General features: G+C 58.0%; 1 protein-coding gene across 2 annotated transcripts in view; it reads left to right on the top strand.

Annotated features, from left to right (window-relative positions):
* Positions 1 to 6,017, top strand: part of PDE9A (phosphodiesterase 9A) — a 49,055-nt gene that overhangs the window by 3,571 nt on the left and 39,467 nt on the right. The gene's annotated exons all lie outside the window — the stretch shown is intronic.

The raw sequence follows: 6,017 nt of genomic DNA, 5'->3' as shown, positions 1-6,017 counted from the left end.
CCACCCGTGCAGGCTGTGAGCCGCAGAGGCAGGCCATTTGTCACCGCCGGGACGCCTCAGCCTCGGTGCTGTTTTGCTGAAACCCCATTTCCTCTGGGCCTTTCACCTCTTCCTTGCGTGTGGCGGACACATAATGAAATGCCGCCGTGGAGGTGTGTACTTTGACGACCTCGGGAAGACGTATACGCCCTGTAGCTGTCCCCGGAGCCAGGACGGCGACGTTTATGTCACCTGGCGCCCCTTCCCCTCAAGCGCCTCGCTCGACTCCTGGTTCCGGACACCGCAGGTGAGACGGGACTTTTCAGGAGCATCAGGCGAAGGGACCGGCGTGGTCTGTGTACGCGCTCTGGCTCAGCCCCGGCTTGGACGCGTCGTGGTGTGCATTTCCACACTCCCGTGCCTTCCGCTGGCGAGTCGTGTTCTGTGCTGTGGCTTGTCTGTCCGTCACCTGCCGAAGGCCTCTGAACTGTCTCCGGTTTGGAGCTGTGTGCACAGAGCCGCCGAGCGGTCAAGTCCAAGCGGTCGGCCTTCCCGCCCACAGGGCACGAGAGCCCCACGCCGGCACCAGCTCGGGGTGTCGGCCTTTTGCCCGCTACTCGTTCTGATGGGCGTGTAGCGGAGGCGCACTCGGTTTTGATTTGTGCTTCCCCCGCGATGATGACGCTGCGTGTCTTGGAAGTGTGGACTGGCCGTGTGTACTGCGTGGGGGTATTTTCACGGAGCACCTGTTCACACCCTTTGGGATTTGCTGGTTGCGAGGTTGCCTCCTTCCGCTTGTCGAGCTGTGAGTGTTCCTGACGTATCCGGGATGCACACTCTGTGTCAGACACATCGATATTTTCTGCCCGTCTGCAGCTTGCCTTTCCATGGTCTTATCAGTGCCTCATAGGGACCAGAAGCTTCTAACGTGGATGTGGCCCAGCTGACTGGTTTTGTTCCCTTGCAGTTTGTGCTTTGTGTGTCTTACCCGAGCAGCTTAGCTTATCTCACAGGTATGAGGTCTCCAGAGCTACGTTTTCTTCCAGGAGTTTTATAGGCTTAGCTTTGGCCTTTAAGTCTGCGATCCGTTGCGAGTTAATTTTTGCGTGTGCTGCGAGGCAACATTGAGGTTTATTTTCGCTTTCAAAAATGTGATGTTAATTTAATTTCGACTTTTGTAAGAGTGAGGGGCGACTACAGAATAGGACCTTGGAGCTACCTGCACCGGGCCAGTGACACTGTCCCGGAGCCTCTGCGTCTCGTCGTTCCCGTGAGGGAGTGCACGCACGGGTGCTGCCTGCCTTAAAGCTCTTTACGAAAGCTCTTACTTCTCCTGAGGGCGAATGTCAGAATAAAAACCAAGTTCTAACTTGTACTAGTCTAAAAACACCTCTTTTGCAGGAAAGGCTCACCACGCCCTTGACTTAGTAATAATCGTTTTACGTCGTTATCCACCGAACCCCGTGCTGTGTTCTGATTTCGCCCGTTTTCCCCAATGTGCCCCTTCTGCTCTGGGATCCGGCCCACGTTCCGACGTGGATTTAGTCGCGAGGTTCCCCTCCCCGCCTCGCCCCCGGCTCCTGTGCCCTCACGATGTCCGACTTCCCTCGTCTGTCACGAACTCTCGCGGCATCTGTGGGCCGCTCCCCAGCCTGGCTCTGTGTGACGTCTATCTCCGGACCAGCCCGGGGGTGTGGATCGTGGAGAATGCACGGGGTATTCCGCCGTCACTGGGGGGACCGTTGTGTAACCGTCAGGCCAGGCTGGTCGGCAGCGTAGTCCGAGCCCCCAGCACCCTCACTTAGCCTCCGAGTCTCGCTCTGCCGACCCCTGGCAGATGGTATCGAAACGTCCGGCTGGGTCGAGGATGCGTTTGCCCCTTTGGTCAGCCCTCTCGGTCTTGGCTTCGTGCATTTTCGACGCGTGTCCTCGGGTGAGCGTCCCCTTGACCGGCGACCGCCTCGTCCTCACAAAGCCTGCCCTTCTCCTGGGCGCCACCCTCGTCCCAGCGCCGCCTCTGTCCCCTTCCTGCCGGCGCGGCCGCCCAGCTTCCTGGCGGGCCGTGCTCACGTGCGTGACCCTTTCCAGCCTTTTGCTGTTGGCGTATCTGTGTCTTTGTATTTAAAGCGGATTTCGTACAGGCCGCTTTCACCAATCCTGGCAATTTCGTCTCTTTAATTGGAGTTTTTAAGTTTTTCCATGAAATATAGTTATTGACCTGGTTGAGTTTAAATGTGCCACCTCGTTACTCATTCTCTATTTCTCTCATTCGTTCGTTCTTGATATTTTACTCACTTTTCCTATGTCATTTGGGTACTGAGCATTTTCTAAATTCCATTTTTTCCCTCTACTCCTGATTTATGAGCTGTACTTTGCTTTATTTCTTTGTGGTGACTCTCGGTTTTACAATCTGTATCATCAGCTGTCATAGTCAACCTTTGAACCCACCACTTCTCAGTGGCGTGAGAACCTTCCAGCCGCGTCCTTGAATTTCTCGCACTGCGCTCTCTGTGCTGAGTGTCACGGATTTGACTCCGTAAGTGCAGAGCTCCCCGTGACACGCCGCCGTCACTCCTCGCTTCCAGCGGTCAGTTACGCTTCTTCCTCCTCTCTCCGTGCAGACCCGCGTCTGCGTTCTTCGATATGTCGTTGGTCACCTAGCTCTTGTTTCTCCCATTGAAAGTGTGGATTATGTCCTGGTGGGCAGTTAAGTTCTGTGCAAATCAGCCCGGTGCCTCCAAGACCTGCTTCGAAGCTTTGCCAGGACGGTGGTCAAGTCCCACTGCCCAGGCGTCTTCCCTCGGGGGTCTCCGCCGGACTCCAGCTTGACCGCCAAGCATCCTCCTGTCTGGCCATTCGGAGCTCAGACCTCAGGAGGTGAGGTTGGGGGATGCTGGGCGCAGATCATGTGGCACCCTGCAGGTCCACGTTGAGGCCACTGCAGTGGTTCTCTTGGGGACGGAGGCGATGAGGCGTGGTCAGGTTCTGGCACATTCCAAAGGAAGAGCCAAGCTTATTTCCAGAGAGGAAAGAAAGAGGGGGAGTCAAAGAAGCCTCCAGCCTGAGCTGCTAAAGGAGGGAAGGGCCCCCTCAACCCCATCAGCCACAGGCGGCACCGGGGCGGGGCATGGTCTGGCCGGCAGACACGAGTGTCGAGTAGCCAGGTCGAGAGGAGCCTGGAGCTGCCTCTCCGCTGGGGACGTGACGTGGGGAGTCGGCAGGGGCAGGGAGGACTGAGCCCCAAGACCCATCGCTCAGGGACAGAATCCCGGAAGAAGGAGGGTGGCCGTTGGCGACCTGACACCAGGCGGAGCGGAGGGGCTGGGACAGGAAGCGCAGGGTGGGTGCAGCGGGGGAGCTTCGGGCGAGGAGGGGGCCACGGCGTCCGAGCTCGTACCCAGAGGCTCGTCGCTGGAGGAAGAACAAAGGGGAGTCTGAGACCAGCCGGGCCCAGGGGCAGGCGGGCTGGGCTCCCTACGGGGAAGAAGATGACAAAGCTAGAGCCAGGGTGAGTGAAGGGGCCACGTTGGGGACGGAGCCCCGCCTCCCACAGGACTTCGGGCGAAGGCTGGGGGTTCGTGTCCTCTTGGGGTGCCCAGCAGCTGGCAGAGCCTGAGACCTGTGCAGTCCCTCCCGTGCCTGGGATCCTGGGCGCCACAGAGGTGTGACAGCGTGCCACACCGCAGAGCCCCGGCCCCCCACCTCGGACTTCCTCTGGGGGGCACACCAGCGGATGGAGGGCTCCCGCCCCGGAACTGGCCTCCTGGCAAGAGAGGGAGCTGACCGGGAATGCTGGCTTCCGTGCCGCGATGGGACGCTTCTCCGGTGTCACCCACATGGCTGCTCAAAGGGACCCTGGAGCCACGCGCTGCAGCTGCCCCCACAGCGACCCCCTCACCGCTCCCCCTCGCCCGGCTTTCCTCCCTTCCTTCCCTCCTTCCCAGTTCCCCGCACCCTCCGCATGCCCTGCCAGCCCCGACTCCTTGTCCCCGGGTCCGCTTTTGAGCGACTGGACCTAAGAGCCGTGGACGGGGGGTGGGAGGGGAGGGACAGAGGGCCACCCGCTCCCGGGCGTCTGTCCGTGGGTGAAGCGGGCCCAGGGAGACGCCCCCAGAACAGGGATTAGAACACACGCCAAGGAGACGAGGTAACGCGGGAGCTTAGCGCAGCGCCGCCCCTTGGTGGATGCTCACTCCGTAAATGTCAATAAGCGGTGGCTGTCATTTAAAATGACCTCGAGGGCATTTTCAAATGGCTCGTTCCGTCTCCCTGGAATTGCTGGATTTTGCTAGAATAGGAACACGTCCTCGGGTCTAAAACCACGGGGTCCTGCTGGGTCCGTTTTCGCTCGCAAGCCAAGCTAAAGCTTGAAGTTTGAGCACAAACATGTTGTTTACGAGAAACACTATTGCTTCTTAATAATATTTTCTAATTTTAGTGCGGCTTTATTGCAAACAGCTATAATCACAGCCTTAGTCATTCTGACTTGCATTATTTTTAAAACGAAAAGGACGCAGTGTGTAAATGACAACGAGCCACTCGCCCGCGACGCCCGAGGGTGGCCCCCAGACAGACCGCAGCACTGGGTCCGTGACCGTCAGAGACGGCGTGGCCAACGACAGAGGGGGAACCTGCGTCGTGGCTTCAGAACCTGGCAGAGTGAAGGCCACGAGCACCCCAAGGAAGCAGACGTTCAAAGCCAGGCTCTGTGGGGGCCGCGCGCACGTGTCCCGTCTGACTGCGGCGAAAGGCACAGACGTGAAGTGTGCACCGTGGGCTCCGGTGAAAGTGCACGTGCGTGTGGCCGTCACCCCAGTTGAGACACGGCGTCTCCGTCCCCCCCAGAAAAGTCCCCTGTGCCCCTTGTCAGGCCAGGCCGCACGCCCCCCGAGAAAGCGCCGTGCCGATCCATCACGGCCGGCCGCCTGCCCCGCTCCTGAGCAGGAACCGCTCGGTGCCCCGTGTCCAAGCCCCACGCGTGGCATTTGTCACTGTCGTGTCACCGCGTGCTCTCCTACGCCGTGAGCATGCCACAGCTCGCGCGTTCCCCCCTGCTGCTGGACATGGGGGTGACGCCCAGTTGGGGCGAAGCTGCCGCGAGCGTCACACACCGGTTGTGTCGGGGGACCGCCCCGAGGGCTGCTGCTGGTTCCCGCGACAAGTGGATGCTTGCCGTTACGAGACACCGCCACGCCGTCGTCACCAGTGGCTGTTCCGCCCCACGCTCCCGCCGGCTGTGTGCGAGTGACCAGCCCGCCGCCAGCCCAGCAGCAGGTGGCTCCGCGCTTTAAACTTGAGACGTTCGAGCAGGTGTGACACCATGTCGTCGTGGCTTTGCTGTGCATCTCTTGAGCGACAGTGTTTGTTGGGCATGTTTTAATGAGCTTCTTGGCTACTTGAATATCTTACTTCGGAAAAGTCTCTGTTCTGAGCATTTTACTCCTTGTTTAAACCGGATCGTATTATTTTTTATCACTGGTTTGTGGGAAACTATGTATTCTGCGTATAATTCATTGTTCAGATATGTTTGGCAAATACCGTGTTTCCCAGTGTGTGAGCCCTTTTTCGTTTTCTTGACGAGGACATTTGATGAGCAGAAGTTTTTTGATCTGATGAGGTCCAACTTCACAGGTTTTTCTTTTCTGTTTTTGTATTTTCTGTGTTTTCTCCAAGAGCCCTTTTTCTAAGGTCCTGAAGATAAAGTTCTAGGAGATTTAGGGTCTTAGCTGCTGGGTTTTCATCCCCGATCCTTTCCAAATGCACTTTGCGTGTGGCGTGAGGTAGGGATAGGCCCTGTTTTCCACACTCACGTGTGAAGCTGTGACAGCTGCACTTGTAAAGTAAGCTTGTCTTTTCACTGAATCGCTCTGGCACGTTTGTTGGAAATTATTCGTCTCTCCGTGCGTAGGCCTCCTTTGCAGACGCTCTGTGCCGTGTCGCCGATCTGCTGGTCTCCTGATACCAAGGTGACCTCGTGGCTCGGTCACTGCAGCTTGAAGTCACGTAGCCGGCCACATCTGCGCTTCTCTTTCGATGGT

This window comes from Pteropus alecto, unplaced genomic scaffold, assembly GCF_000325575.1.
Source record: "Pteropus alecto unplaced genomic scaffold, ASM32557v1 scaffold97, whole genome shotgun sequence".
Lineage (NCBI taxonomy): Eukaryota > Metazoa > Chordata > Mammalia > Chiroptera > Pteropodidae > Pteropus > Pteropus alecto.
The sequence above is the reverse complement of the archived record's forward strand: the minus strand, read 5'-3'. Positions and strand labels throughout refer to the sequence as shown.